At 37.3% G+C, this 10,371-nt stretch overlaps 1 long non-coding RNA gene across 1 annotated transcript; it reads left to right on the plus strand.

Moving 5' to 3' along the window:
* Positions 1-817: 817 nt before the first annotated feature.
* LOC127876836 (uncharacterized) lies at positions 818-5,130 on the plus strand. The gene is made up of 3 exons (XR_008048100.1): positions 818-1,008; positions 2,893-3,011; positions 4,803-5,130. It is a non-coding gene; the product is annotated as an uncharacterized LOC127876836 (long non-coding RNA).
* The last annotated feature ends 5,241 nt before the right edge of the window (positions 5,131-10,371 follow it).

Here is a 10,371-nt window from a genome sequence, read left to right on the forward strand (position 1 = left end):
AATAACCGTTTAAACAGATCAAACTCGAATTAAAAATTGTCCAACACAAGAATAATACAAATGAGCTTGAATATAACAACGAGACTCATTATAACCACGACGGTGGAGGTCTTATGAAACATAAGTCCGTCAATCACCGATTTATTTTGTATATATTTTTTAATATGTAGTATGTAGTAGACAAAAATACTTCTCAATACATACGAAAGTATTAAGCTCTAGCATTTTGCTGAACAAGTAGTTGAATCGCGCTCTGTGAAAACGGGGTTTAAGTGTGCTTAAAGTGTCGCCCCAGATAAGCAGTCCGCACAGATACTTTTTGCTTTTATTGTATTAAAGTGTCGCCCCAGAAAAGCAGTCCGCACAGATACTTTTCGCTTTTATTGTATTAAAGTGTCGCCCCAGATAAGCAGTCCGCACAGATACTTTTCGCTTTTATTGTATTAAAGTGTCGCCCCAGACTGCACAGTCCACACAGATACTTTTCGCTTTTATTGTATTAAAGTGTCGCCCCAGATAAGCAGTCCGCACAGATACTTTTCGCTTTTATTGTATTAAAGTGTCGCCCCAGACTGCACAGTCCGCACAGAAACTTTTCGCTTTTATTGTATTTAAGTGTCGCCCCAGACTGCACAGTCCGCACAGATACTTTTCGCTTTTATTGTATTTTTCGTTTAAAGGAAGTCTCTTCTTAACGAAAGCGAGTTTATGCGGAAAGTGTCGCCCCTGATAAACCACGTTACGCAAATGCTTAAGCCCCGTTTTCCCAAAACCAAGCTTAATTGTAAAGCCAAGGTTATACAATGTTGCAGTGGGCAGCACGTGGGCGGGCGAGTGCTGCTCAACTCACTACGACACGGGCGTGAACGAACACTCGGCTAAGTGGTGCCCGGCTTTCTGCTGCGGCTCGTCGCTGACAGGGCTGCTTACCTGTTGTGAAAACGGACTTCTTAGGGCAGCGAGCTACGACCGGTACCCGGTCTGCGCCGACTTCTTCGTCCAGAACTAGTTAGTTGCCCTGAGTGTTTGTGACGGGTGATGTTCGTTGTGTAATTTGTCTCATGCAAGGTTGAATTAATTCTTCTGATGAAGAATTGTTGTTTTTAGTTACCGGTATTACCTTTAATAGACCATGGTACGTGTTCGCGGAGATACATGTGTAAGATACGTATACATGACTGACAAATCGGTAATGTGCGTGTGTTCGATTTATTTGTCTCTACTTTATACAATAACATACATGAAAAGTATAGATGAAAGTATATGATGTTTTACCAAAAGCAATTAAAAATCTTCAAATATTATAGCAGAAGGCATTGTTCCAATACAAAAGTAGATAAACAAATTACGCAATTACTAGTACAAGATAATTAAAGAAAGTACGAGCGACGTTCGATCCGGTAGTTATAATACTGAAATCGCTTTTCCGCAAAAGATATGACGTTCTCAGTGACACCAATTATGCCAATTGTTTAACGTGTAATACTTCTTTAGTTAAAAGTTTCTGCCACTTTTCGACTTGGTATTCAGTAGGCCATGTTCCGTTTTAAGATTGCATTGTAAATTAATAACACACGGTTGCAACGTCAATTCAATTTTCATGTGTTTTAATTATGGGGGTGCTTTAATTATCGGGAAATCTACATCCGAGGAACAAAAATGCGGAACAAACTACATATACAATATTTGTAATTGACTACTTTTTATTTAATCGTTACCAATTTGCTCCAGTTTGAGTATTAACAGTATATGCTTGATGATGTGTTTCGGGGACTTGTTCACTTTTTTTTTCATTAAATGCCTCAACCTGCTTCATTCAACGGAACGGAAGAGCTGAAATTGTTTAAATGAAAACATTTTGTACCAAACGAATGATTTAAAAACAGCTAACTTCACCAAATAGACGAACATGGGTCGTCTGGATCTATGAAAAACGCTTACACCACTCAACTACGCCGACACTTCAATACCAGTAGTACCAGTATCAAGCCAGGTTTTGATACACATTTTTAAGCAAACAACAGTCCAAATGTTGCAATTGCTTTGCGTTTTTAAGGCTTTATATGTATATTTATACATTTTGTTTAGAGTTGGAAAAAAATCGTCCCATTCGAGTGGAGCGGGATTCGATAGTAGTTTCCGTTTATCCGTGTGTGGTAAAGCGGACAAGGATACGACTTTTCGTATCTTGATACTTTGTCCGTTTTCTTTCTTTTTTTATAATATGTTTAAATTGACCAGGATATGATAGTTAATATCCTATTATTGTTACTTGATATTATGCTAAAAAAGACCAGACAACGATTGTTAATGTCCATTTTTCGTTACTTGCTAATATGTTAAAATGGATCAGGATACGATAGTTAATGTCCTTTTTTCGCTACTTAATAATAAATTTAAAAGGATCACGATACGATAGTAAATGTCCGTTTCTCGTTATTTGATAAATTAAAAAAATGAAACAGGAAACGATAGTCAATATCCGTCCGTCGTGAATCGCCACCCCCCCCCCCCCCCCTCTTTCCAAAAAAACAACACCTACAAAGCCCTGACACACACGCGGCAAAATGGACTATGTTTCACATTAAGACTAAAACGGCTTTCAAAACATGCCCCCTTTTTTCAACCAAAAATACGGATTTGCACTATTTATGTATTGTAATTCACCAATGTTTCTGGCAACAAAACATCATGGCAATATTCGGAAGATCAATCTTTGTTTTACATCTAACGGCAACAACCCGTACTTCAGCCACTGGATAAGTAGTTTTGGTACATGATATTCTAATTAACCGAGTGGCTAAATAATCTTATAAATAAAATAGTTCACATGACGAGGCACACAATAATGTTTATGGTATTTTGATTCAAGTACCGTTGGTTTCGCTTCAGTTGGGTTGCGATCGTGATCGGTCTGGGCGGACTGGCCGTCTTGACGTGTATCGGGATCATCTTGGCGTGCACCATCGGGCGACCACGGCAACCCGTCGCGCCCTCGGAGACACGAACACGTATGTGTCTTATAATTGTCTATATGTAGTTCACATCTTCTCAGATACAATTAAACATGCTTACTGACTGTTTCTTTTTCGTTGAATCTATATCATCACCCCCTGCTTCTTTATTTACCATAGGCAAGAGCAACATAACAGTAAGTTAATGATATTTTCAATACTTTTTTGCTGAACCGACACCTCAGTGAAGCCTCGTGCACACTTTCACGATATTTGGTACAATAGCCCAGACTGATTTCGAACGTGGTTCAAATCGCGATCATACGATATTGCACTAGCATCGTCTCAGGTATACGTACGGTTGCTGTAAGGCGGCACTGGTAGGTTTCACCAAGATATGATACGATCTGTTGCGCTAGCGAAAAAACATACGATAAGAGACGATTGTGGCATTTTTTTTTCTGCGATTGCAGTACGATTTAAGAGAGTTAACCACGATAACATACTATTAATCAAGTACTTTTAAGACAATTTAGATACACGATACCTACCGGACCGGTAGATGTGCCTATTGCATAATCGTGAAATAATAGCCGCCAAACGTTGTTATTTCGGAGTAATATCGTGACCTACCGGTAGTCTTTGCGATGTATGGGTTCATCGTGTACACGCGTGAGATGTCAGAACAAATTTTGCTGAAGATCCTACTCGTATCGGTCAAGAACAAATGATCAATCCGTAGTATGTACGTAAATACACGTACCATATCGTACTGTGTGCAGTCTTGTTAAGTCAGCGTCACTCTGTAACGTGTTTTGTCACATTCTTGGCTCATCGTCGTTCCTCCGAATTTGTTTAAAGCGGGAAGCGGACAACGACAACGAGCGAGGCATGGTATTGTAATGCGCAATGGGGGGGGGGGGGGGGGGGGGGGGTTAGAGGGTTAGGGTAAGGGTTAGAGTTAGGGGTCGGGTTTGGGTTAGCCTTAACCCATACCTTAACCCTATCCCGACCCCTAATCCTAACCCTAACCTTACATAACCCAGGGTTTCAAGCAGGACAATCTAAGCGCATCGATCATAGCTCGATCTAGCCTATTCGATAGCATCAGCGTCAATTCGTGTCTGTTCATTTCAAATGACGGAACATTGTTATTGATGTCAAGTGTATGCGTTTTGCAGACGTAGTGTACGTATGATACGAGAACGGTGCGTATGATTGAGCTACGTTGAATGGCTTAAGTGCGTGTGTCTACCGCTTCAGTTATGATTTCAGTAGGATCTTCGTGGAAAACTATAGAATTACTATGACTTTTCACGAACATTCGAACGAGGGACAATATGGACGCGTTGCCTGTATGGCTCATTGCGATATTACTATACGAATCCCGCTTTATTTACCTCTGATCTCTTAAGATGCGACGTTGTAATAGGGGACTTATACTATATTCCATCACATGCTTTCACATGTATTGCTGTTTTTATGAGCCTGACACGGCAATATAATTTTCAAATTTCCAAAAAAATTTGCATTCGCCTTCAACCGTTGGGGCTATACGATATGCTACGAACGCTCACGTGTGACGTGGTGCATAACGATCGAAAAAGATGACCAAATATTCAAGAATCACAAACATACCATTACCGGTAATGTTTGCAAGTCATGGATTATCATAGCGAAATTCGTAACGGCGTGACAGACTTGTTCATAGCAGGATTTAATTTATTGTGCATCACATGGTGTCATTGTAATTAGTACCACAGTATCTATCAACATAGTAAATTGTCTTACATCCACCTTCCAATGTTATTAGTTTTTTCACGTGTTTTTTTCAATCGATTCTTGCAGCCGTTACAAATAGCGCCTACGCCTATGGCGCCCCAACTTACAACAAGCCGACCGGAACGGCGCACGGGGCTGGGATCAACGGGAACCCCACAAGTGTGGTATGGTGACCACAGACCAAGCCAACATGCGCTAGGATCGAGCTTAAGCTAAGGTTGCCTATCGGAGATACAAATGTATTAACAGCCGGGCTTATTGACGACATATCCACTTACACTTATTGAAAAATATACATTACTGATTTTAATATCCATTCAGTTGCAATAGAATTTAACATAAACCAGTAACTAGAAAACAAATCCTTACTGACAAGTGACCTGAATCAAACATATTTTAACGGTATATATTTTTGAATACAGCTACCTTGAATCTCAAATTTGTTTTACGCTCAATAAATCTGATTACACCTGCCTCAATAAATCTGTTTAAACACGTGCTCAATAAATCTTATTATGACTCTTTCTGGTGTTATACAAACAGGGGCCAATACATACAAGTATAGGTCCCTGATACAAATTATAGTAGATCGAGGGGGTGGCCGGGGGGAGGGGGAGGGGGCAACTCCGAAAACTACATCGGACAATACCTCCATTGTTACTTCCCATTTGAGAGTTTCTCTTTGCAGAACCTGTGAAATTTATATTGACTATACATACTAATAATTACAACTCTAGTCTTATTGTTTTCTTTAGTCTTATTTTTAATAGAATAGTTTCATGTGTATAAACCCACACTTTTCTATCTTTATTGGGGAATGTCAATCACTTTCTGATTGATTGGCCAACGTTCAAACATAATTGAAGTTTGATACTTACTTCTGGTACTATGCGCACAATGTAATAAAGAATTATATTTAAAGTGTTTATTTGTCCGATCTCTTTATTGTTAACAAAGTCATTCCATGTTCATGAAACAACACAGTAACCTGCAGCATGTTTGAATTAGAGGCACATTATGCAAAATGGGTCTTAATTAAGCAATATGCCGCCAGCATTACTACAGGCCAGTCTGGTAAGGAGCTGCATTACTACAGGCCAGTCTGGTAATGAGCTACCCTGTCCCCTATTAAGTACCACAAGATTTTGTGCTCTTATTAGTAGATAGGGTAGCGCCAGACAAAACCATGCGGATATGAGGGTGGTCTGGAGCTAAGCTAGCCACATATGGCATAAGACCCATTTTTGCATGATGCTGGTAATTAATGGCTTGTTTTCAAACCCTTTGAAAACATGTCATATATACAATGTAGGTTGCAACCAATGGTTTGCAATTCTACGCAACTTTATATAGTCAGATATCATAACAAACCACAGATAACTCTATAGTAATATAATAATATGAACATATATGTTAAAATTGACCAGGCAATAGCTTCTTTCTGTGGATTTGTTTTGTCTTGCCTTCAACAAATTCTATGGCATTTTAACCCCATGCGAACAAGGGACAACCTTCATTTATCTTCACGGGACATAACACAGCCAGTAACCACCAAAATGTCAACATGTATCTTTATGGGAGATAACAGAAATATCTTCTGCAAGTAGTTCATGTGTAACTTAATGGAGTAAACATGGCAAGTAAATTGGTTTCAATTAATGTATTGCTTGTATTTAAGATACTTTAAATCATATATGCTGCTTTGTAGGACTTGAATTTATACCAAGGTAATACACATAGGTATTTCATTGGGACAACTGTTATGACAGAGTTTCATGAAAATTGGACAATAAATGTGCCCAACAGAGCCGTAACCAAGTTTCACTATAGTGATATAAGAAATACTGCCCCGACCCCTAGCTGCCGTGTTTTTCAACAAACCTGAATAATTTTCCAACTCAGCGGAAATATCATTGGAGTGAATGTGTTGACCACGTTTCATGAAGATTGGACTTTAAATGTGAATTCTATAGTGTTAACAAGGTTTTACTCTAACCATGAAAGGAATACTGCCCCGCTTCCTGGAGGCTGTGTTTTTCAACCACCCGGAAGCATTTTTAGATGGTCGCTTTAGCGACCGTCTAAAGTGCTTAGTGTAAAATTCAGGTCGGTACGGCCTAGGTATGATAAGCCCAATTCCCGCTTACTACGCGCGAAGAAAGAGTTGTATAATTTATGCAAGAGGTTTGAGTTCTCCAATTATGTTTATTCACAAATGGAAACATTATATTAATATCGTGTTAAATGCAATAGTTTCGAATGGTGTTTTATAGAAAAGAATAAAAAAAACAATGATCGTATTGTACGTGTCGCGGAGGAGATTGTTTATGAATGATTAAAATAGTCCACTTTTTGCTGCGTCTGCGTGACGTAGTATTTTCGCTCATCTCATTCATAAATCTGAGGCTGGCGATAAACAAAGGGGAGTCCGGGTGAGAATAACGCACTAGTATAAGGTTACGCTTGTTTATATTCACAGGTCTCAATAAATAATACGTTGACCACGAGTTCAACAATTATTACAGGGATACGATAGACAACATAAGAAATGTTTCATTATCGCTGAAACTGTTGAAAAAACATTTAAATATAACAAGAATATTATAAAAAATGTAGTCTTGCTGTTTTGAAATAAGGTTTGGAATTTTGGTTTCTAAAGAACTTAATTCAAAACAAAAGTTTAATTATAGTGTTTTTTACTTTTTAGTCGCATATTTACCGCATTATAATGTGTGTTATAATAGGCAAACCATACATTAGTAAAATTCAATCTGCCTACGCACATAGAAGGAATGGGTCAATGAGGTGCTGCGTTTCCTTTGCTAACTTCAGTTAGAGGTCAGTTCTTTACGCAATAGCAATCACAAGGCCCCGGCTTCAAAGGAATTGCGGAGCGTTCTTACATAATAAAAGTCGTAGTCGCATGGTATTTGCGTTTAGCGTCCTATTTGGTCACATGGTTCTTTTTCGCAGGTGTTTTGGCAGTCATGATATGAGGCTATTAATAGATGCGCCTGTCGATAAACGAAGGAAAGTTTACGGGCGATAACAACGCAATAGGTTACGCTCTCACATACAACTCAATGACGTAGTACAGGTCGTAAATTGAGAGATTTGGGAAAAAGTTGACGCTTATTTATATTCTCAATTTATAAAACGTTTAACATAAGTTCAACAATAACTTCAGCGATACGATAGACAAAAACAAAAAAATGTTTCATAATCGCTTAACCCGAATATAACAAACAATTTATAATAATAATACGAATTACCTTTTTCATAACCTCGTTCATGCTACTACAGCGGGTATTTATGGAAAACGTTCTTTGGTTCTCAACAGATAGCGGCGATCTTTTGTATTTACGGGTGCTAGCAACGCAATAGTAGAAGGTGAGTAGAAGGTTTAGCTTGTTTATATTCACAGTTCTCAATACATACACAGTTGGATATGAGTTCATCAATTACTACAGGCATACTATAGGCAACCTCGAAAATGCTTTATAATCGCTAAAACCGAAAACAACTAAATATATTATATTAAATATATTTATAACAATAAATGTCTTTTAAAAATGTAGTCGGCGTATACGCTGACTTTGAAATAAAGTTAGCAATTTACTTTTCTAAATAATTAAATACAATTAAACAAAAGTTTAACTATTGTGTTGTGTTTTTCACTTGTAAGCTGCATATTCACCACATGAAATGTGTGTTAGCATTGTCAAACCACACATTAGTGTGAGTAAATAAAAAATATACTACGGGAGATCACTTCATATGTGTCCTCATATGCCTTGTTATGAGTATTTTTCTTCACTATCGAAATATATCGTATGTTTATATTTGATTTAAACGCAGTTTTCTTTCGACACATTTAAATCACACGTCAATAACGCCGTCATGCGAAAATGGGTCTTATGCGTTTCGGCAAGCGTTTGTTAAACCCAACATGTGCTCTTGCGCAGTCAGGCCATAGGCGATGCTGTTCGCTTTAAAATCACTCAATATGTAATGTTTCTCCTTACCAGAAGGAGGGATAGCTGAGTGAGCTATTTATATGATAAGCGCATATGGAATAAGACCCATTTTCGCATGACGAGGGTCATTACAAATCTCATTGCGAATTGAAAATGCCACATTTAAGAACAATGCTTTTTGATACAAAATTGAATTCAAAATAGCAAACTTGTTAATAATGGCAGCCTATCCACACATTAAGGAATGAATTCCAGACGTGCTGACCAAGTACGGTAAACATTGTGGTATGATAATTAAACGATTTCTCTTATCGTGACACTATACTATTTCGCTAATGATTGTTTTCTCATCTTGGAGGCGAAAGTGAAATTCTGCGAGATGGATTGTAACGCGTAATTGTAACAGGGCCACAATTTGTGTCGTTTGAGCATACAGAGAGTAGTCCGGAATTCCTTACACTGAACAGTGCTACATCCTTTGAATTGAGCACATACGCAGTGATGTAGCAAAAATTCAGAGGTTGTATCTCGAATCAGCATATTAAATATTCGAAAATATTCATGCGTGTCTGATGGCGTTATGTAAAAGTCACTAAGATGAAAACTGAAACAGCTTCGCGTAAAAGCGCATTAGTGCTCTATACCTATGTTTATGTTAGCGTTGTTGACACCGAGTGAACTGCTCGGGTAACAAGTAAAGCATAAACAGCAATGTTTATATACTTTTATTCCTCCATATACAAGATACGAAGATTATTGTATATTTTGAATTTGTATATGGTGTCAAAAATCAAAAGTTTTGTACACGGAACTTTCATTATAAATTTAAATTTATGGTGAGATAGTCATTTGATATTAAAAAAAATATTCCTTTAATATGATGGTGACTGCAAATTTTCTTTATATTAAGTTCTCATTACCATTTTCATCATACTTTCTATGCTTTCAGAACTTCCAAAAAGCATGCTGTTTTTATTTTGTCTTAGTTATTTCTATGAAATAATAAGGATGATAAAAAGTGCTCACAAAACTCGACCCGTGCGCTATGACACACACTTTATAAAGTTGAATGGCGTGTGTTCATTTCAAACTTGCGATTGATTTTGAAAAATGAATTGCGTGTTAAATTATGCAATAGCGAACATCTTCAGTGCCTTCAGCGCTTTGATTTATCTCTGCTGAGATATCACAACAGCATTTTTGTGTTTTAAATTAAACACAGGGGGGTGTCCCCACAAAAAAAGGTGATGAAGATGCAAACAAAATTTAAATCGTTTGATTAAACTTTTGTCATTTGACTCTGGGTCTCTTGTAAAGGCGATTTAATAACTTCATACATAATTATGAAGTTGAAAAGTAAATTTTCTATGTTCATGATCGTCTAATTTATAAAACTGCTTGTTTCGGATTGTCAGCAAATAAATTCTTTAAATTTTTCAATAATGTTGAAAATATTTAATTCGCTTTTTCTCAATATCAGTTTCGAAAATTTAAATTGTGGCCTACTTCACAGGTGGTTAGCTTGTGGCTATGATATTAATTAGTGAAAACATCATTTTGAATGATAAATAATCATATTATAACGAAAAATTAAATTTGATGAAAAAAAAATTCACTATCAAATATATAACAAGGTATGCAACTCAAAATCACCCCAA

Source organism: Dreissena polymorpha, chromosome 4, assembly GCF_020536995.1.
Source record: "Dreissena polymorpha isolate Duluth1 chromosome 4, UMN_Dpol_1.0, whole genome shotgun sequence".
Classification (NCBI taxonomy): domain Eukaryota; kingdom Metazoa; phylum Mollusca; class Bivalvia; order Myida; family Dreissenidae; genus Dreissena; species Dreissena polymorpha.